Here is a 24,777-nt window from a genome sequence, read left to right as displayed (position 1 = left end):
TAGAGATATTAATGAATTGTGTACGCTCAGATAAAATATATCCCCGCATTTCTAACATGCCAAGGCTTTGATGTGTCGTTCTTTAAATAATGGAGATAATCATTAACATACTGTAGTGCACAGCTAATCTCATTCCACATCACTGCAAAAAGAATGAGTGGGAGTTTGCTGCTACGCTAGTAAAGACAACAAAGAGAGGAACAGAAGTTCTCCTGCCGTAAGCTACAGCATGAAGCATGGGAAATGGATGAAAATGGCGTGTCTTGCTGTTTAGATGAACTGATGTACAATGCTGTGAATATATTGTCCCAAAGTCTAATAAAAACAGAAACTTTGTGGTTTAGAAACTGTGGTTGAATGTGCCCAGATTTATTTTTTTTTACTTGCAAAAAATATAATATTTTTAATATTAATATTTTATAATATGAAACAAAAGGCCACTTAATACATTTTACTAAACTGTAACTTCAGTACAAATGTGTAATTAGAAATATGCATTTAAATACATGCCATGCAAGTTTCAATAGAAATTACATTTTCATACAAGTATATTTTAGTTTACAATAAATCCCTGTCAGTACATTCGGCAGAACACTTTCACCATATTTCAAAGACAATAGAAGTAATTATGAAATTACATATAAAGATGTACTTAATTCCTACTCAAGTGTGTTGAAAAAAACTCTTAAGTTCGACTTATTGCATTACATATAATTTAAACTATAAGCTAATACATTTTTATTTCATTTTAATTAAAGGGATACTCCACCCAAAAATGAAAATTCTGTCATCATTTACTCACCCTCAAGTTGTTGCAAACCTGTGTGAGTTTCTTTCTTCTGCTGAACACAAAGGAAGATATTTTGAAGAACGATTGGAACCAAACACAGTTTGGCACCATTGACTTCCATAGTAGAACAAAAAAAATACTATGGAAGTCAATGGTGCCAAAGTTCCAATCGTTCTTCAAAATATCTTCCTTTGTGTTCAGCAGAAGAAAGAAACTCGTACAGGTTTGCAACAACTTGAGGGTGAGTAAATGATGACAGAATTTTCATTTTTGGGTGGAGTATCCCTTTAACATACAATTAAAGTGTACAAAAACATTAAGTTTACAGTAGTTCCCACTTAAAGGGATATATTTCACAAAAAAATGCGATTTACTCACCCTCACACAAAAGAAGATATTTTGAAGAATGTTGGTAACCAGACAGTTGATGGTAGCCATTTTTTTCCTACTATGGAAGTCAATGAGTGCCATCAACTGTTCGGTTACAAATATTCTTCAAAAGATCTTCTTTTGTGTTCAACAGAAGAAAGAAACTCGTACAGGTTTGGAACAACATGAGGGTGAGTAAATGATGACAGAATTATCATTTTTTGGGTGAACTACTGTATCCCTTTAAGCATTTTCTATAAAAGTTGATTATTTTTAGCAAAAAGTACTCATTAAAAGTATGCTAAAATGAACTTCTTTTTCACAAGGATACCAGTGCCATTGTGATATGTTGTGTAAGACAGGGTGTTGCTTTTTGGTTGTTCTAAGTGGTTTTCAGTGCATTTCTTTTTATCTGAAAGGGTCTTGTGAATGGTTGTTAGGTGGTTGCTCTAATCAAAGTAAGTCTGTGGAACTTTTCTGCCAGTTTTATAATTCGCAAGGCTAAAAACGTGTCCAAAGCACAAACAGGCAGATTTTACACTTACCTGACACTATCCTCCAGCCTTTATCAGCCTTTATACTGACAGGCTTACAAAGAGACCCCTATTATAATGCAAACAATCCTATGCAAATATTCTGGAGCGCTGGCAGAGAAAAAGTTTGGCTGCAGCCAAGGGTAAAACTACTCTACAGCTCTTAAATAATAATTATGTTGTCACATGTTTATGGGGGTAGAACGGAGAAGCATGTCAGAGTGGCTGAAGGTCCACAGGGTTGATATGGATGTGTTTGAAATATGTAGATTTCATCTGAATGTGTGTCATAATGCGAGGACTGTTGTGTGCAGCGGCCATTTAATAATCATCATTAATCAAACATAATCAGCTTTAGTGAATGACATCTACCAGAAATCAGCATTAGGACAGTATCCGTTCTTTCGCAGCATAACGGCTTCTGCCATCATTCATTTGTTAATTACAATTTAACTTGTGCATCAGCATCCAATGCTCTTAACGTTGTTTGTTTGAAAATAATGTAATGTCATTTAATGCAATAAACATGTATTAAACGCAATGTACCTGGTACTTTTTTTAGTACCACCTCTGTTGAGGTTCCAAGCGAGTCGTACGATACTAAAATGTGACGTGGAAACGCTGCAGATCACTGATTGGTCAGAGAGAATCCTCACTACCAGCGTCATTGGATTTGCAACACGAGACACCAAGCCCACTACATAAATAGTCAGCAACAGTCACCGTCCGCAGTATCATTTGTTCGCACAACTTTTTTAAACGACTTGCTTTAAACGACCGTCTTGTTTGTTTGTGTCGTGTTTACGATGATGTCACGTCAGTAGTGGCGGTGCAACTATAACGATCAGTCTATAATCCCACACACTTTGAAGCGGTACTAAACTGCAGTGGAAAAGCAAACCGAGCCGAGTCGTGCCGAGCCGAGCCGAACCACGCCGTGGAAAAGCGTAAAAGTATTCCAAAAATAATAGAGCTATTTAATCCAGAAAGTCCACAATCTCTCAATGTTTTCAATATTTTATTCAGGCAAAATGATAAAATGGGACATATTATGCCTTTTTATAAAGTCTTGATTTTGTTTTTGGGCTCTACTAGAATAGGTTTTCATGCTTGAATCTTAAAAAAAAAAAAACATATCAGCCCAAGAGCTTTGGTTCCAACCTCTTAAGTTTGCGATGCTGTTTGTGAATGTTCGTTGGAACTATGGTTTTGGGAAACGACAAATCGTTGAACTATGTTGGTAACGACGAAACTTGCGACCATAGTTGGCTAACAATGCTTTCGAGAATTGCACCCCTGTGTTTTCCCGGTCTCTCGAAAGCCCCTCCTTTCGAAAAGCGCAATGTGCTCTGATTGGTTGGCAGGACCGGTGTGTTGTGATTGGTCAACTGTTTCAAACGTGCTTAGGAAATGTCGATCTGGGGTGAAAAAAAAACAGCATCTCTTGGACATGGCAACTACACACTTCTAACGCAACTCAACCAGGCATTGCCCCTTTTATTTTGCATAGACCTTGGGTGGGAATTATGTAAATGAGGAATATTGTGATGTGTTCGTTCCCGGAAGAAAACTCAAGACTACAATGGAGGCGTTTCAGGGAGTTCAGAAACTGTGCTTACTGACTTTGTGCTTTAACTTTGCAGACCTTTTTCATGCTCAAACAGCAACATTACCCAGTTAAAAAAGTTTAAAATGTTTTAATATCAGCCATAAGAGGAAAATAGACTATCTATTCCTTATATATATAATTATATATATAATTATACTACATACACATGCAGGCAACTCCATATTTACACTGTCCGGCGGCTGTAGGTGCTTTCCAGATCGTTGCTTGGGGGTTGCTTGGAGGAGACCCTAAGCAGAAGGCTGCACTCATAAAAGTGTACTAATGAGTTGAGATTCACTCATAGGTTGAGTGAATATGGTTCAGCTGGATCCTTTAATGTTTATTTTAGTGTGTGGTTTATCACAGGCACCCTGGAATATGGAGGAGCCTGATCGACACAATAATGTTGAAGGAGAATAACACTGGCCCCCAGTGCAAGGTCATGCATTGTGAGTATCCAGTACAGAAAGAGTGGACAGATTCCAATCCATCACATGTGATTCCTTGGATCCTGCGATTATTATGTTGATTATAGAGGAGCTGAAAATAAGTTCACTGGAAAATATATAGCCTACAGCACCAAAATAGACCTACTTGACTACGCTCTAATTGTTTTCCATCCGAGTGGTCCCACAATTAAACATCTAGGGCAGAATTCGAAAACCTCTCCTTCTCCCGAGTTCCTCTTTCATCACCTCTAACCGAACCATTTCCCCTCAACCAAATATCACCATTCCCGTCAGGGGCCTCAGCCTGAGTCATTAGGTCCCTGGCTCATTCACAGTCTGTCTCACGATCCCCCTGGCTAACATAACGGTAAACACACACACACACAGAGCTGAATATGCCACGGTAAAGACTACAAGATGGAGGAAATATTATGAAATAAGAAATACCGCAGACATCAGAGAAAATAATACAGGAAGGAGGTGCAGCGTTTGCTGTTGTGCGCTTCTATAAATATTCCATTTAAATCTGACTCGTTTTATTATTCATAACAGACTCTCATGACCTAGAAACGCGGCTCAGAGCGTCAACGAGCCCAGGGAGAAGCTGAGCGCGATTTGCTCAAGCCCCAGAGTGGGGGGCTCCTCTATTGTCTCGCAGGGTGGGAAACATGCGAACAAACTCTCTATAGCCATGCTAATTAAAGCGTTCCCTTAGCGTGAATGAAACGTTGAGGCATTCCTGCCTTAATAACACTACATGACCTACTGCAGTGCTCGTTTCGTTCTGTTTTATTCATTTATTCACATTTCAATGCAAACCATATACAATAACTTGAATACACCTCTTCTTTAAATGACCATAAATTTCATTTCTAAACTAGAACATTTTTATTTTGTGAAATTTGTTTGGGGTGATTCATTGTAAAAATGCCAAGCGGTACCAAAAGTAGTCCAAATGAAGACATGTTGCAGTCGCCTCTGTGGGTATATAATAGTTTTGTATGAGGCACAGAGCAAAATTTACTGTAAGTTATTAATCACTAAAAAATCTTATCCTGATCCATTCCGTGAAGGCGCACATATCAAAAACACATCCTCGGAAACACAGAATGTTGCGGTCTGTGACGAAGCCGGCGAGAGCCAACGAGAGTTTGATATCACTGCTGAAAAACGTGTTGTGAAGCTTCTTGAGGTGGCCATTTTTAAATATATAATGAGTGCGGGATTTGATGTTTACAGTCGCAGCTGAGAATGCAGATTAAGATCGCTGAATCAAGGCTCGCATTTGGGTCTGTTCCTCGCAATCGCACGGATTCTAAAGATTTTGATTACAGCGCACAAACAAAATTGATTGCTTTTGTGAATTTACGTTGCCGTTTTGGTGTATTTTATGGTTCTATTGTCAGTCACAGCATGGAACTATACTGAGAAAACACCTTTTGTGTCCCACGACAAACAAAATAAAAATATTACATAATAAATGGTTAAACGATTACAGAAATGCTATTCATTTTAAGGCTTTAAAGTGTAATCTTGTTTAACATTACGCAATCATTCGAAACAAGTTTATGAACTGCTTAATGCAGCATCTGTTTACAAGAATAAAGTCGGACAAAATTTCGAATTTCAAGTCAGACGCCGATCAGTCGAACAAGCCTAAAGACTAATGACTTAACAAGACACACCTGAAAGCAATGAACAATGAATGAACCAATGAGAACGTGACACTTGAGACTATGGAAGCACATGACAGGATCACATGAGGACAAGGAATCACATGACCAACAGAAACCAAGACTGTGATTAAACTTCAAAATAAGACATGAAACAAAACAAGACACTCTTGAGGTTCACTGACCCCGATGCTACAAAGATGTGAATGCTTTAAGTAAAAGTATCGGCTAGTGACCTTCCTCATTGTTAATTACATAGCAGACATACAGAAATGGCCAAATTAAAAGGTATGCCAAAGGACGAGAAAAGAATGTGCATGGAATTTGGTCAGTTCCACACAGCTGCAATTAGTTCCATTCTGGCTTTGGGTTCTCGACCATGTCATTATGATTACTCCGCCGCACGCCTAAGCAGGGGCTACTAATCTGATTGTTTCTCCGAGGGTCGCCGTGTCCAATCTGCCCCCATACCCATGACTGCGCTCTTTTTTCCAGGAAGCCAAAGCAATCAAACATTTCCCAAATGTTTCCTACAGCCTCATAAACTGATACCACATGTGTAATATATCTTGCCTCTATGAGAAACAAGGCACAGGTAGTTTCCTCTAAAGTGAATGCACATGTCCCTCAAAGCAGTACTGAAAGTTTCTTTCTTGTTGTGCAGAAGAGGAAGAAGCATTGTGACATTGGAAAGGAAAGGTCACGGGTTTTGTAGTTCATGTGTTTCGTGTGGGAAAGAATATGTTGATCAGATTTGATTAAATATTATCAGGTGTGCTTTGGGGAAGCGCCGAAACTGATATAAATAGATTGTAGACAAACATGGTTTATTCAATGCCTTATGTTGATATCTATCAAAGCGGTGTCCAATAATAACCAATATAATATTGCATAGTAATAAAGTATATAAATGAAAAATATAGATATACACCCGTCCCTATGCAAAAACTTTACCTTTAGCTTATCAATAAGGCACTACCTTATTAGTACCTTAAAGGGGTGGTTCAGAATTTTGGACATCGGGCCTCATTTCCAAGTTAGCTTTAGTGTTATTTATCAGTGGAGACCGTTTTCAAAAATGATCATCCAGTTGTTCCAGTTGCAGGGTTCTCAAGTTTTATCAAAAGCTTGGAGTGAGATCACATGCGGTTATGGGAGGAGCCCCAGTGGAGCCCCGCCCATCCCCGCCCCCCAATTTTACCCATTGTTCATAATAAACCAGCACAAATTGCAATTATAACAATTGGTAAATCTGATAAATGACAGAGCAATTCAACACATCAAATATACTCTTTAATGTTATATTTCAAAATTACACAAATTGCTCCAAACAGTTTGAAAAAACAAATCTTTTTGCATTTTTCCCTGACATCTTTGAAAAATACAAATGCAATGGCAATGATTAATGTATGTTTTGACAGGATATAAAATTTTACCCAGAGCACTCTGCTTTAATACATGTAGGCTAGCCTTAATGTAACTAGAAAGACTAATAGGCCTACAGTATAATATATCATTTAAAATAAAATTTAGAAATACATCTTCATTCCTTCCCATAGCCACTAACATTTCCCTTAGCCAAAGCTTCTGGCCTGGTTGCAAAGTAGTTTTTGACTGCCATCAATAATAATGTATACGATGGGCTATATATATAAAATGTTCTAGCCTAAAAATGTTAGACGAGCTTTCTTCCAACTTACCTTCTCCATCACGACCTATGATCACGACGTGTGTTCGCGCGATATTGTTGGTTACCTAGTGTAGGCTACAGTGGCCGAGAATGTGTGTGCTTGTGTTTGCGCGATGTCGCGGTGGCCGAGAATGTTCAGTCAACTTCCGTATGTTCGCGCATCTATGTTTGATTTTTAACATTATTCTCTCAACAGACATTTACATCGATAGTCTGGCGTTATAATTTATTTGCTTTTGGTGTATTGTGGAGTGGGTAAAACTGTTTTTAATGGCAGGCTAGCAGTTACCGTTGACTCGCGCTAGCCTAGCACCGGCGAACTATGCAACTGGAACGACTGGATGAAAATTTTTGAAAACTGTCTCCACTGATAAATAACACTAAGGCTAACTTGGAAATGAGGCCCGATGTCCAAAATCCTGAACCAACCCCTTTAAGCTAACACTATGAACTCTTAAGGTAGTAGTGTGGCGTGTTGGGGAAAGTTACTTTGAAATGTAATGCCTTACAATATGTGTTACTCCCTTAAAAAGTAACTAATTGTGTTACTTAGTTTCTTTTTCTCACATGGGCTGGGCTGGGGTTTTTTTTAATTACAAAAAAACGTATATTTTGTGGCAAATGTAAAGGCCCTTTCACACCAAAATTGAAATAATAAGGCTGAAGGAAATGCAAATTCACTGGTGTACAATAGAGGGCGCCGCTCAAACAAACCTTTCAGCTGTGCTGCCATTCTGGATTGCAGAAGAATAGGATGCACGAGAAGAAAGTTGAACGCTTTTTAGGCCTACTTCACCAATAAAAACAAAAAATCTAAAGTAATTTTTGCTTATGGTTGAACTAAATCGCCGAAGGTCAGCAGCAGCAAGCACATTGGTCAATAAAGTGAGATTAAATCCATACAAATATGTGTTTTATTTAACATATTTAATTATTGGAGGTTTGCGTAGCATTTCACTGATTTCATTCATTTTGAGGAATACTGAATCTATTTTTGTGCAAGTGAGATAAGTAAAAATAAATCAGTCAATAAATGGGAAAAAAGTCATTTACGTTACTTAAGCTTACTCGAGTCCTTGCTGAATAAAAGTAATAATTTCTTTCTTTCCAAAAAAATCTTACATACCCCAAATTTTTAAATGGCAGTGTATATATTTCTGTATATTATTAGTACTCAAAAATAACTTCAAAATAAAATGCATAGATGCATCTTGCATAAAACAACACACACACACACACACACACACACACACACACACACACACACACACACACACACACACACACACACACACACACACACACACACACACACACACACACACACACACACACACACACACACACACACACACACACACACACACACACACACACACACACACACACACACACACACACACACACAAAGAGATTGCCTCTTTGCAAATAACAAAGCTCAGCAAAACGTCCAGCCACAGAGGAGCTCATGCAATTAAATCCAGTGGATTGCAAATCAACAGTGGGAGGCAGATGGCGTCTAAATATAATTATCAAAGGATATAAAAATATCATAATTCAAAGAGGCCAATACGGCCAGTAATAAAAAAACAAAGTTTCAAACCCATCAAGTCAGTAAAACTAATAACACTAGGAAAACTGCATTACAGTACAGTGGGGCCCGAAATGTCCAAACGGAAAAGTGTTTTCCAGGTCCAGTAGTAGTGTATAAAATTCAATCCCGCATTCGCCCTAATATAGAACATACATTTATTTTCACACAAATTCTGTTTCTGCACCAAAAAATATTGACACAGTATAAGAATTTATGTGAAAATAAATGGATTAAAAAAAATCACATAAATTCAAAATAAAAGTACTGAAAAGTCTTTTTGTTTGATAATACTACATGCACAAAAATATCTATCTTTCGGCTGTTAAACTGCAGGAAAATGAGTCGCACATCCAAAAGAAATAATGGGAGAAACAACATAAATGAGACTTTATGTAACTCTCACAGTCCATGGAGCCTCTGTGATACACTACAATCTAAGAATGTCCATTAATAGGCCACATCGAGCGCCATCAGCCCTGTGCGTTTATATATGCACTACGTTTGATGTGCTGAAGAACAGACGTTTTAATTGGAACACAAATGAGAGAAAAAAGGAAAAGCTCATTAAAGGGGGAAATGACATGCACTTCAAAGAGCGAAGGAGGTGCTAAAGATAAAGAAATGGCCTGAATTAGAACAGTACTTCTCGTTCTGGGCTCACGGTTGATTAGGGTTGATGCTGGATTATAGTCCAGCACTAAATCGTCACCTCTGTCCCATGGCCAGATCGGAGCTGGTCTCCAACACACGGCCCAGATGTTCATTCAAATAATCTGTGTAGCCTCAGGAAACACAGCGATTGAAAATTGTGATGAAAAAGCTTTGAGAAAAAGAAAACCGGTTTCTTAAAATAAACAAAATAAATAAATATAATTATTTGAATAAGCAGTATATTATCATATAATAATAATAATAATATTAAATACAGATACAAGCAGCAATTAATGGGATAAGCACAAATAAGGCACGAAAAGTTATGCCAGCATGGTTGGGAGCATCAAACCAACTTCAACAATGAGCAATTAAAGACACATGAAGATGATTTTAGGCGAAATAGCAAAAAAAACATGAATACAAGCACTAGTAATATGATTTAATGGCAGGGCTTGACATTAACACCCACCAATCCGCAACATGCCGGTGGATTTCAGCAGTGGCGTGCAACGCAGTCACTCCTACTCGCCACTTTAGCGCGTTAAATCTATATACATTTTTTCAATTGTAGTCTTTAAAAAAGGCATCTGAAATATTAAACTAAGTGCAATGAAGTTTTGTCAAAAAATATCGATTTTTCGATACATAGACACTGAAACGCTTCCAGTACTCATTTCCCGCAGAATACACACGATACCAGCTGCACTTTCTCGCTCTCTCTTCTCTCCGACAGCGAATTGACACACAAACCCGCCTCCCCTCACTCGCTCGTTTCATTTGCTCTGGATGAATATTGTTGGTGTTACATGGCTTGAATTTCGCCGTGGGATTGCGCTTAATTTGACTCATTCCTGCAGATTTTGTGCTCACGCCCAAAGTGCACGCACATAAAGCCTCCTCTCAGTACTAAATTGAGTTCTTTTTCGCTGCTTATTGCACTTAAACAGTCAAATACACTGAAAACAATGTCAAAATGGTGAGAATTTACGTAAACACAGTTAGTTATGTTTTAAGTGAACATAAACAGTTGAGAAAGAAAATGCATGTGTATCAGTATAATGGATCCGTGTGTCAGTTCTTAAAGTGATCGCAGCCTAATATACCTGCTGCCAAATTATGAGATAGTATTAAAAATATCTATATGGCAGTTTTTCCTCTTGGTATCAATGTCAAAATTGTGGCCAGAGGAAATGCTGAGTGGCTAGTAACTTTGGAAAACCACTAGCCATAGTGGCTGGTGAGCGAAGAAAGTTAATGTCAAGCGCTGCTTATAGGTGGCGCTGTGACCAAATTGATGTGGTGTGGTCAGAGTAAGGTGACAATGACACATGCAAAATTTGGTGTCAATATGCCAAAGCATTGCAGAGATACAGCCTCTTGGTATCATGCCATCTAATTTGTAGATGCGGTACACGAAAATAACTTTGTATATCGTATCTTTTTGCCGGCATGGTCTAAAGATGATCTATCAAGCAATTAGAGAATTTTTTTTTGTTACTAGCCCTTACGGTTCAAAAGTCATTGACATAAACGTGAGTGCAAACTTGGACAGTTGGTGGCGCTAGAGCAATTGAGTTAGACACTCCAAAATTGCTGTGGTTAATATTCAGACTGTCCTTTAACTATTAACACAAGAAATAAAGCCATTTAGATTCCCAACAAGGAGAGTTTAATGGCAGAATTGTTATATTTTTGGATGAACTATTCCTTTAGGACAATTAAATATGGCATGCACTCTTAATAAGGTTTGTGGACTGGAAGAAGGAAAGAAAGGGTTAGAGAAAGCAGCAGATGGACGCATCTGGCAGTGTAAGCCTGCGGGCTGGAGTCGGGGGGGAAGGGTCATGAGTCGAGGGGTCAGAGCGACACGTGGCCGACACACGGACAGATGTCAGCAGGACACAGCATGACGAAGGGATTCCGAACCAAGTCTCAATAATATCATGTGTGAAGATTGCACATATACTCACACATAGGGTCCTGTTATTCACACCTCTCAAAATAAGAAAATGCAGATTCTGTTGCTGAGCAATTGAACAACTGGGAGAATGCCAATGTTTTTTTTGGCAGATTTGCTTGTTTTCACTGTAAATAGGATACACATGCTATTTTACTTCACCAGTATACAATCGGAAATGCACAATTTACACAATTTGGTATCGGCTAATATTAGAGGACTGATATTTTGGACTAATTAAGATGATATTGGATGCACAAAATCAATTTTTTGGTGTTGTATAATTGTATTTTGTACATTGTATTGCTAAATGTAAATTGCATAGTTTGTGCATTGCGATTAAATTGTATATCAAATAAAAAGACAAACTAGTGAATGAACGCACACACACAAAAAAAGGATGCAAGATGTACATTTTCTTTTATACATTTTAACCTAAAATATCAATGTTTGATTTATGTCAACTGTCCGTTACATGACTATAAGCATATGTTTGAACGTGTGTGTGAGTCTGGAATCTGGAGTGGATTTTTCCGTCTCCTCTTTTCCCGGACAGTTTTCCTCAGACCATCTTAAAATCCCCAAATCAATAATTTAAGCTTAACCTTGTTCACTGCTAGAAGTGAAAAGCTGCTGACTTATTCATGACAGGAAGCCCCCTCCCCTCGCCGCCAAGAAAGGAACAAGATGGGGAAGGGGAAGTGGGGGAGGGGGTTATGAGACGGTGAAAAACAAGGAAAATCAATAGCAGGTTTTGAAATAGAGGTGAACTACTACCGCAGACATCTGCTACCCTGAGCCGAACTGTCCCAGCTGACTGGGGGACGGCACACATGACGAATTTACATCAATGTGATTGTGCACACAAACCATACACACTTGAGTAGCAATAATCTTAGTCCACAAGTGATTTGAGCTGATTTTGTGCACAAATACATGCAGACACAAAGCAACACATATTGTCACATTCATGCTCTCTTCTCTACCCTCACTTCAGAACAAGTTGAAGCTTGCCCTCTCCACTCCCAGCAGAGCATCATTAGGACAGCCAGCAGCATCCCTGCCGTTACCATGGCAATACTGGTCCACGGGCATCTCTCTGCTGGAGGGGTGTGTTCATGCTCCAGTCTGTGCCCACTGCATTAGGATGTTCCACAGAGGTCCACACACACACACACACACACACTAGTACGCAGTGCATTTGCCAGATAAGACTAGCCAATTCAACACACCAGAAACACCTGTTTTAAACCCATTATGTGTGTGGAACTGGACAGTCGACTTAATTTCATGCAACAGAAAGAATAATTTTAGTTTTTCCAGATAACATGAAATGACATGAGTCATGACATTAATAATTTTAATAATATAATAACTTTTGCTCTCACATTCGAGTGATATAATATAATATAATATAATATAATAAATATTTCCTGACAAAAAAAAAAACTGAAATTATTCTTTTGCTCTCACATTCGAGTGAATATAATATAATATAATATAATTATGGCTGTCAAACGATTAATCACGATTATTCGCATGCAAAATAAAAGTTTGTGTTTACATAATATATGTGTGTGTACTGTGTATAAATATTTTGTATATAAATGCACACACGTATATATTTAAGAAATATATGTTATTTATATATAAAATGTTTATATTTATATAAAATATACATTATATATAGGCTACATTCAGTCTATATACAGTATATACATGCAAATATTTCTTAAATACACATGCATGTGTGGGTATTTATGTATTAAAAATAATTATACACAGTACACACACATATATTATGTAAACACAAACTTTTATTTTGGATGCGATTAATCGCGATTAATCGTTTGACAGCCCTAAATATAATATAATATAATATAATATAATATAATATAATATAATATAATATAATATAATATAATATAATATAATATAAATTTCCTGACAAAAAAAATGTATTCTTTTGCTCTCACATTTGAGTGAATATAATATAATATAATATAATATAATATAATATAATATAATATAATATAATATAATATAATATAACATAATATAATATAATATAATATAATTGTTGCAGTTTTACGGCACTTTATTGCTTTATGGCACTTTTTGTAATACTCTTTATAATGCTTAACTGGTAAAAATCACTGTAACGCATGGCCTTGAATGTCTTTGTGCTATAATATATTATTTTAGTATAAACACATACAATATTACATTTTATGTTTGGCTGTGATATCAAAGGGAAATAGCAATAATGTTTAGTTTAATGCACAAATTGAGCTCAAATTATTAAATTACTAGCAGGAAGGTTCATTTTTTAGTGAGATAAACTAAAATAAATAATAATAATAATAAAAAAAAAAGTTTTTAATGATTTAACTATATTGGGTGCCCCAATATAATATATATACATATATATATATATATATATATATATATATATATATATATATATATATATATATATATATAATTAATAATACATTTCATAAGAGAAATCAAACTGCTAATGAAGTTCAATATAAACCTTTGTGCCTTCATTTAACTTTAGAGAGACAAAACGATACCAGCCCAGACAAAACGGTGTCAGCGTGAAAGCATGTAATGTCCCCAGAAATGTGGTCAAATTGCCGACTGTCACTGTTCTAGTGGCTGACACAAGTAGGTCATTTTCATCTGAGCATGACATTTGTGTGTATGCATGTGCATGTCAATGTCTATTTGTCAGTTTGAGTGCAAGCTTCTTGAGTTGTCTCGTCACAGCTCGGTCCAGTCAAGCGACATCCAGTCAGAGGCTCGAGCTCATTTACAGCTGTAAAGTACATCAACACTGAGTGCATAACGTACTGTACACTATATGTATTTGACTCTGAAATATAAATGAGACTGCTTGATGAAACATCACTTTATGATTCTAGAAAGCTCTGAGTTTAAGTGCAAAAATACAGAGGTGACTTTACCCTTACGCAACCATATAGGCCTACAGAATATCAGGATATACAGGCATATCACACTGTGTTGTCATGGCAACCAAAAATTCCCATAAAATGCATAGGGGAGCATGGTTCCTATGCAGCATCTAAAATGGCTGAGCTGCCATAATTCACTGCTCTCAAGACTGAATATTTTGGAGATTTATCTGCTAATGTTCTGGAAATACCCAGCATCTGTGTAATGCTCAAAAATTACAACTGTGACAAAAGAGAAAGCCGTAGAAACAACAATATCGTTTTGCTAAGCTAATGATCATTCCAGATCTTGATGCACCGTGGTTTCCTGACAAACCGAGCAAACGTGTGTTAAAAACCGGAGCATATTTGCCACACATATGGAAAAAACATTTTGCACAAGTCCTCATGTGTGGAAAAGCCTTATGCTGACCAAGACAAATATTCCTTCAGGGAAGATGATCAAAAAACTTGGTTCATTTTCTGCACATAATTGCATAAAGATCCTTGGTGCAAAGGAAATGAGTTTCTGGGAAACTGTGCTGAGGGCTGCAGATTTGTTCGCCCTGTTTTTGGACATGCTGGGTCGGAGCTTATTCACACAGCATCTTTGTGAAAAGTGTTTAATGAAGGCCTTCGGACTGCAACTCAAATACTCACAAATATTTGGAATTGTGAACGTGCGTAAACCAAGTTACCAGAAGTGAGAGAATGATTTGAAATGTTTGAAACATTACTCAACATGAAATGACATTCACAAACCATTTTACTTCAATAACCTTGACATATTTCCAAGTAAAACAGGATATTCGATGAGAACAAAAATGTGGATCTTGGTGAATCTTCAACCACTCCAATGGAATGTGAGCATGAACGACCTGAATGATTAATGTAAGATGCTTTCGTGTAATATCCTTTTCATAACTATTTAGTTAGCAGGGTTTTTTTGGGGTTTTTTTTAAGCGGCTAATGTCAACTCTACGGCCCAACCGAAGACAGATGGACCCGGGCTCTGTTTCATTATAGGATCCAGTGGCTCCCAAGTAAATGTTTAGGGGGAAAATTTTTTCTGAAGAGACACGTTCGCTTTATACGCTAAACAGATCGAATTTAGGCTTTTATTCACATATAAACATTCATCAACTCACACATCAGTTGTGATAAATGGGAGCTCAAGCATTTTCGCTTGCCATGCGAGAACCAATGAGGTTCATTCTCGTGTTACACAGCTGCCATAATCCAAATTCAATCTGTTCATCATATCAGAAAATTTGGACTAAACATTCTTTTTTACGTTTTACGATTTTTTTATGAACTGTCTAGGGTCAAAAAAATCGCTCAGATTTCATCAAAAAGATCTTCATTTGTGTTCCGGAGATGAACGAAAGTCTTACGGGTTTGGAACGACACGAGGGTGAGTAATTAATGACAGAATTTTCATTTTGTAAGGACAAATTCAGTGACGGGGAACATTCTTTGCTCACTTTCTGTGTATAATGTACTCCCAGTTTGAATATGCTACTAAAATAAAGTCTTTATTTTCTAATCTGCAGTAATCGACAATAATGATTTTTGTCATAATATTCCTGCCTTTATAATTATAAAAATATATATTTTTTATAATGTATAATCTTTATGTAGGCTATTTACATAATGCAACTGTTGTATAATATAATATACATGTATACAACATTGGAGCAGCATTAAACAATCTAATTAATAATAAATAAAGACAACAGAGATAACTTTAATGAGGTAATTATACAAATTGGCCTTGCAAAAGGCCATGGCAATAAATTCCATAGGGCAAATATTGGCCCTTAATGGAAAAGTTCATTTCTTACCCATGTGCTAGGTAATGGAAAATACAATAAATTGTAGCACGAACACGGCAAAAGAGTCTAAACACAAGAGCAACACCTCTTTAAAGTCAATCATTAATTTGTATGAGTATGAATAAACCCCCTCAACATCAAGCATGGCGATGCATGACATTTCCTTGGGAGAACTATGACTGAAGGCTTATTCATGTGGCATCCTCAAAATTATTAGCCTGGTAAAACCCAGACAACTTCCGGCAAATTTAGATTTGCTCTGAAAGTTAGTCTGGCAAAGAGCTCATTCAAGCCCAATTCCAATCCGACGAAATCGAGGCACCAATCAGAAACGTCGGGGCGGGCTTTACACGATGACGACAGCGCTGGGATTTTGAAGCAGATTCTGTAGCCTACATTACAAAGATGGATGCCGCCGTCGAACATCACTCGTTCGAATCAGCTATCGCGTCTGTTTTAAGCGATTTGAACGTTTCCCTTTAGTTAAAACCGAGCAAAGAACAACACTCGGAGATGTTTCTCCCCCGCTCTGCATACGTCATCTCCTTCATCGCTCTGATTGGTTTTAGGTCTATCCGCGACGTCCGTTGGTGACGCCCCTCTGGAAATGATTTGTCTATGACGCTTTGCCAGACCATAACTCAGTTACAACTGAGAATGGCCTGGTTTTAACCAGGCTACAAGATTATAGAAAATCAGATAAATTCAGTAGAAGTCTCATCTCCACAGGGTTTTTTACCACTATGATAAGCCAAGACAAAGTTTTCTCAGGATATCCAGATATCTACAGCGAAAACTCTCGAGCTCTTCCTGGATTAAAATACCTCACATGTTATGTTCCCGTTTCAGGGACATGCCAAAAAAATACACTTGAATTGATAAGGCTTTAGAGACTGTCTATGAGGCATATGAATCATATGCACATCTCTGGAAAATCCATGGCCTGTAATCAGGAGCAGCCTGTTTCGAAAGTGTGGTTGAAGAAGGAATTTGAGCAACATGACTCTAGATGGTACATTGGCAAACTATCCCAGAGGCAGATCAACCGCTCTACCAGGCCTGAAAAGGACGCAGTGAACTTAATTGTTTGTGACGACCATACGTGAGGAGGGGCATCTGAGTTATGTCGCCCTTTGACCCGCAGCTAAAACATGGTGACATCATTGTTTAGTCATCGTTCTGTAAAACTAGAGGGGCTGAGAGGGGGTGGCGAATACCCGAAACTATTTCTTCAGTCTGGGAATGTGTTGGGAGTATGTGGCGGTGTATTAGCATTGGGAGGAGGTCGAGAAGCTGGGAAAATACCCTTATATAGTCATGGGTACAGCAAGACCCTGGAATCCATGAGGAAATGACCATGTGCTGCTGGTGAAAATGCTATTGGTATCAATAAATTGGGCAACCTCAGAGGAAATAGAAGCCACCTGCTGAGCTATCTGCTTTCATTACCACTTCAGTGCAACATTGAGGAATAATTATTCGTAATTGCAGTGATTACACGGGTTCCACAAGGTTTTCCATTTTTGAGTTTCAGAGTAATAAGTTAGATTAGAAGGTAGAGATGGGGATTCGGAGATGGGGATGCCAAAGTGGGGGAAAAAGCCGGGGTGGGAGAAAAAGATTTTCCACAATAGGACAAGAATAAAAGCCAATCTCAGCCACTCCAGGGGATTCCTATGGAAGGTAGTTTCCGCCACAGAAATAAACATATTAATTTGAATTTACATCTCGCAATTCTGACTTTATTTCTCAGAATTGCGAGATATAAAGTCGCAATTGCGTGTCGTAAAATCAGAATTGCGAGATATAAACATGCAATTCTGAGAAGAAAAGTCAGAATTTCAAGTTTATTTTTCACAATTCTGACTTTATAACACACAATTGCGACTTTATATCTCGCAATTCTGACTTTATAACTTGCAATTGCGACTTTATATGACGCAATTGTGAGAAAAAAAAAGTCAGAATTGGGAGATAAAAAGTCACAATTACCTTTTTTATTTTTCATTCTGTGGCGGAAACAAGCTTCCATAGATTCCAGTGACTGTGAAGTAATAATGGGTGAGCAATAATAATCGACAACTGACTCAATGATGATGTGGAGCTTAACCCTCTGGGGACCAGAGTGTTTTTGGGGCCCTTTGGATGTTTTGACTTGCTCTGACATTTGTGCTTTTTTCAGTTGCTTATAAACATATTAATGGCACAGGTGAAATTAAACTCTATTTAGCACAAACAGGTCTACCATAATGTGTGAGCAACATGTATGTACATGTTTGTATTTTTGAGAGAATATTGTTTATGCGTGGTTATTGAAAAAACTAAAAAATAAAGTTTTTGAAATAAGGACACAAAAAACATACTAAATATGAGTCCACAAGACTTTTGACTAATGTACGTTGTTGCCTAGAGTTTTTGCTTCAAAATGATCTGAAAATCATTCTTCCTAATCATTCACATAAAACAATAGATTGTTTTAAATTGTGAAAAACCTTTTTTTGTTTGCCAAGGCAATATGCGGATGGGCGGAACGGCCCAACCCCTATCATGAATAATTAAGTGGTTCTCAGACAGTGACCCTGCATAATAATGAGCCTTTCATTCAGGGGTGTCACACAAGAAAGAATGTAAGGACAATATATATATATATTGTCATTGCATTCTTTCTTGTATATATATATATAGCCTACATGTGTGTATATATATATATATATATATATATATATATATATATATATTGTCATTGCATTCTTTCTTGTATATATATATAGCCTACATGTATATATATATATATATATATATATATATATATATATATATATACACACACACACACACACACATATATATATATATATATATATATATATATATATATATATACAAACAATCAAAATATAAATGAAAGCCAGAAGCACATTTTTAGTCATACCTGGAAACAAATCCTGGTCAAATGCTATATGGGCCATTCTACAGAATTGGTTCAAAGTTACAGTTGGAAACATCTTGAAAAGAAAATAGTATTTTCCCATAAATGTCTTATAAAGTATTATTTTTTAAAGTAGACCAATACAATAAAAATAAACCAGTCGCATTTCAAAGTCGCTCGCGAAATGACCGCCAGGTGGCGCAAAGGGACATTTATCAAAACGTAAGTGGGGCTAATGTCAATTAACAGTAAGGATGAAATTCTACAAGTTATGGTAATTTACAAATAAGCCTACAACAAACATTTATTTTTAAACAAATATTTTTAAATATGCAACATGCACGTTTAAACAACAAACAATACAATCTGAACCAGCGCTTCCTGTATTGAGACATGCAGCGCGTTTCAGTTACGATCCTGGTTCCAGTGGCCTTAATACATTCACGGCTTTTTAAAATGTCACAAAGCGTTTTGAGATGGTTTTGAATGAAATATTGAAGTTTATAATTAGGGTATTTTGGCACACCACGCCGAGTGGCTATGCATTATTCTAAAATCTGGCTTTATTCTGGCATGTTCAATTAGAGTTTGACAAACGCGGCGGCGCGTTCATTTGGATTTATTTTTCTCATAACAGCTAAAAGAACTTACTGCGTAATTGTTGGTCATACAGATAAGATATCATCTTTTAAAACTGTAAAAGGTCTACTTTTATTCATGTAGGTAGGCTAAAGTAGGCCTACACTCACACAGGCTAACGACAAAACGTTTTCTCGCTCATGTGAGAAACAAACGTTTGGGCATTTCCTCAGTGAGAAAATTCATAGCCGAGCGGTAGAACTGACGGTTCGATCATCAAGATGACACGGGTTCAAATCCCGATCAAACATGGTCTACTGCAAATTTTATATTTATTAATGCAGAGAGATTTGTCTAGCTCTAAAACTCTGTTACACCATACAGTTTTTTGGTTATATTTATAAAATAAAATTACCATGCATTTCCATTTTACACTAGGAACAATAGTATCGAACAGAACGACGTTGCATCTGTACCAATCGTACGAGGCTACCAATCGTAATTTTAAAAGCAGTTCTGTAAAAAAAGTAATTTTACATATATAGCCTATATACAGTATATATATATATATTTTTTATTAGGCCTATTATTATTATTATTTTGATTCCCTACAACCTAGAGTTTTTAAAAACATGGTTTTAAGTAAAGTGTGATTTGCCAGGAGGGACGGGGATTTCCTTCTGGTCTAAACATCCCTGCTTCTGCTGAATTATTTGAATCCCCACACTCCTCCCTCCACAGTAATCAATGCTATAGGCTACTTCACCAATAGACCATATCAAATATAAAATAGAGATATGCAACAAGCACGTTTAAACAACGACAAACAATAAAATCAAAACCAGCGTTTCAGTTGTTCATTAGTTCAAGTGGCCTTAATGCATGCACGGCTTTTCAAAATTTCACAAAGCGTTTTGAGATTATTTTGAATGAAATATTGAAGTTTATAATTAAGTGTTTTGGCAGACCACGCCGAGTGGCCCTATGCATTTTTCTAAAGTCGGGTTTTATTCGAACTTTTGCTAACGACAAAAACAGTTTATCTGTCGTCTCTGTCTCCGGGAACTGCGCGTCACAAAAATGAACCGAAAGCCACTTCAGCTCAGTCACTATAAGAAATCGGCTCTGTCTAAAGCCTTTAAATGTCTAAATATTCTGGCTAATAAATGTTATCTGATTATGTAATCCATATGAAAACGAGAGGTACAGAGGATGTACTCAAACATGTAGCCTGTAAGCGCTTCCCAATGAGAAAATGACAAGGGTGAAAATCTCGCTCTAATTAAATGTAGCAGGCTAAATCGCCCTGAATTAAAATGTAAAAACAGATCAAATAATGTATTTGTTGAAATGTTGCGATATTGTTTCATTTAAGTTCATAATTATTCAATACATGTTATTTAATTTAGCAGCATTACCACGAAGCACCGTGGTTTGATATTTATTTGAATAAAAAAAAAAAAAAAAAAAAACTTAATTCACAAATTGCATGCCTGGTTGAAAGGATCCAAAGATCCATGTAGACTTTAATATTGAGTTGAACATTTTGTTCATGAAAACAAATTAACATGCGTTTTTTCAGATTATATTTAGTTTTGCTTGGAAAAAGCTGGCCCAAACCAGTTTTATTTCATCAATTACTGAAATAATGAAATATTTAGTAATAAACTTTTATGACAGAAATATCACTAGGCTACATGTAACTTAAATCATTTAATTCCTTCATTATCAACACTGTCTAGAATAGCGATTTAAGTGTGAATTGCGACTTCTCTTTGTGTTAAATCAGCCTCAGACTCCGATAGCCGGTGGGGGGTTGGAGGGACAGTTCAGTGCTGTATCAAGCGCGCAGGACAATAGGCATAGGTGTTAATGTTCCTCTTTCATATGGAGAGCGAGGGAGACTAAATAAACTTGTTAAAAAGAGATTCAGCGCGAGAGAGGCAAAGAAAAACGCATGTTTTAATTTAATTATGTTGCTTTGGACAATTTTCGTTTTGTAGGCCTACTGTTTTAATTGTTTAATATAGCTGTCATTTCTTTGGCAATACAAATTTAAAATGTCGCAAGAATAAGATTAGCCTAGTGTTTCTTATTTTGCATCGCAAAAGAAATAAACTCTAAACCCGATGCAACCCTGTTTTAAATTAAAAAAACTGTCCCGACACTTTATTTAAACCTTGAAATGTTCGAACTTGGTTTCAAACTTAAGTAATTTTAGTGTTCTTTTACATTACACAATAATTTAGCAGACTAAAGACGTGCTTCTTCATTTTCAGATGCAATCGGCTGACAATCTTCCTTCATCAGTTTATGTCCTTTGTGCAGCGCTGCGGTTCCAGGAATGTAGCAAATTTATGTTGTAATAATAATTAAACAAAACTCTTGACTTTAAATAAGTAAACAGTTATAAACAGTTAGCTATTTAAGCATCAAGAAGGTTAAATATAAACGCTGTTGGCCAACATCGGTTAACAACATGTATGCTACATTGAGATTCGATCTCGAGTCGATTGAAGCTCCTCGAAGCTCGTGTTGTTGCGTTAACCACTGAGCTATCGTCTGTACGTCTGTAAATGTTTTTATTGCAATGTTTTACTTTTTCATTATTTATTCAATTTCATTTCAGTAGCCTAATTTCAGTATTGTGATTATGAATTATTTTAACTACGTTTCACTTGTTGAATTCATCTGCTACCAGCTTTCAATCGCTCTGAATCAGTGCGGTGCGGCAGCAGATTACGCATTAGAGAGAATAAACAAACACTTTTCAGAGTCTATGATTGTAGCGCCTCTTGGCGGTAAAAGGCAGAAAATACACCCCACATTTTACCGCCGCGGTGGAACGGCTGATGTGGGCATTGTCATGGCTTGCCTCAACATTTGCGTTTGAATAGCGCGCGTCCTCCATGGGCGTGTCAGATTAACGCGTAATGAAGTGTAATGAGCTGGGGAAAAAAAATCTGACAGCACTCTCTTTTCATACAGATTACATAAACTGAGAATATTTGTTTTTTATATAAATTACATCATTGAAAAGAAGAGAATTCAAGCTTCATAAAGAAAAATCTCTCGTGCCTGTATGACAAGTATTTGCAGAGTTAGAGTTAATTTTTCGGACGTGTTTCAGAATGGACTGCACTGACAGAGAGAAGGCAAAACTCGCATCATGTTTATTTTTCTTTATTTGACAAAAAGCACAAAACTTTGTTTTTATTGTGAGTATACAGAAAAATAATAGACAATTAACAGGATCGATTGATGTATAACACTTATATGTACGATCAAAATCAACAGAGTATTTTAAGTCTATTTTTCTGCTATGTGAAAAAAAAACGGCAAAACGCGCAGGCGCGTTTCTGGTCCCCAGAGGGTTAACACACCCACATACATATAACAAACATGCTGACATTGAGCCTATACTCTGAAATATAAAGATTCGTTTTTGGCATCTATTGTTACATGAACCTTTAACATCCGTGGAAAATTTCCATTAGATTATTAAAATGTTCTTCACACTAAGAATGTTTTTCTCCCAATATTATGCAGGGTCTATTTATTTTTTCAATGCATGTTCCTGATCTTACTGTACATGATTCATCAGTGCATATTATTGCAAAAAAAAGTTGTCCTGCCTCTTACATGACTTTTGCTCTCATTGAATATCCTGAAATCCCTCACAATACAGAAGTAAAATGTAAAAAATGTCAACTTTAAACACATCCACCCTAGCTCACACATAAATAACAGCATACAGAGATGCATTAATGCAGAAACGGGGTCACAAGGTCCTCATGGAGATCAGGTCACATCCCATCCAGCATCAGCGCTGCTCTGACTCAAACTCTGTCAGACATAAATACCCTCTCCAGCACTTAATGCTTACTCAAGCTCTCTAGATTCAGAAACACTACACACATTGTGCATGCATAAACAGTGTACGTTATATTACTCTTTTAAACAGCCGAGATGTTTCATGCCTGCACACACACAAACATACAGTTACATCTGTTTCATTCAGTTAAGGGATGAGTGATAACTAAAAAAAACTTTATTCTTCAAGAGTTTCTATAATTAGGGAACCCACGCCTCTTCAAAGGGCCTATTTTATGTAGAACCGGCAGGAAAATTGCATAGATTTGAAATAGAAAAAAAAAAAAAAAACGCTTGAAATCATTCATGTCAAGGGCCTTATGTAGAGTTATCCAAAGAGAAAGATGAAAATCTATTCTTGGAGCAGTGTGGATTAGTCTAGGAAAAGAAAAAAAAAGAAAGATAAAAAACAGAATGTACCATAACCACAAAAAGATTTGAAAAAGAAAATGCACTTTAATCTGACTTAAGACATTTGAGAAAGATGTCGGTCGCTTGATGCCAAGTCTAATTGTGAGTCCGGGATAATTTAGGCGGAACTTCCACTGCATCCAATCACAGCTGACAAACTCACATTGTCATTTAAATGAGGCTGCTTGTCTGCATAAAAGAGCGTCCCCACAATTCATTTAAACAAGTTGTGCTACTGCCACATGGAAGGACACACAAAGAAAGTGATTAAAGTGCAAGTTAATTCCATCCTCGGGGGTACAGCTGCCTGTTTGTCTGCAGTCATCAAAATGCTGAAGTTATCGTCATTCACGATCAAGCAGATTCACCAAAATTAAGTCTCATATCTGAGCTTATAAAACCCTTGTACACTTTAGAATACTTTTACTTTAAAGTAATATACTTAAGTGCAAACTGAATGTAATGTTTTCGTACACTTAATTTTATTCTATTTACAATGAAAATGATTATAGTTTAAAAACTTCAAATAAACTATACATATGTATATGTAACTGTGCGTCATTTCAGAATTACTTCTATTGTCTTTTAATTATGGCTAAAGTGTACTGCTGAATGCAAGCATTTATGATCAACTACAATATACTTTAATGGCATTTCCATTGAAACTTAAATGTATATGTAATTACACATTTGTAATGATGAAGTTGCTATTTAGTGCATATAAAATATATAAACTTGTAACAACAAAAGTACAAATGTAATACCAAACACACACATTATAATCAAGTATACATGTGATTTACTATGTTAGCCAGCACATCAAAATAAGTGTACTTCTGTGAAGCATGACAAAATATTCAAATATAATTATT

At 36.6% G+C, this 24,777-nt stretch overlaps 1 protein-coding gene across 7 annotated transcripts in view; it reads right to left on the bottom strand.

Annotated features, from left to right (window-relative positions):
* The window catches only part of dbn1 (drebrin 1), a 92,452-nt gene that overhangs the window by 29,179 nt on the left and 38,496 nt on the right, over positions 1 to 24,777 (bottom strand). The window lies entirely within an intron of this gene.

This window comes from Rhinichthys klamathensis, unplaced genomic scaffold, assembly GCF_029890125.1.
Source record: "Rhinichthys klamathensis goyatoka isolate OS25496 unplaced genomic scaffold, OSU_Roscu_1.1 h1tg000191l_1, whole genome shotgun sequence".
Lineage (NCBI taxonomy): Eukaryota > Metazoa > Chordata > Actinopteri > Cypriniformes > Leuciscidae > Rhinichthys > Rhinichthys klamathensis.
Note: the sequence above shows the minus strand (reverse complement) of the source record. Positions and strands in the feature narration are given on the sequence as shown.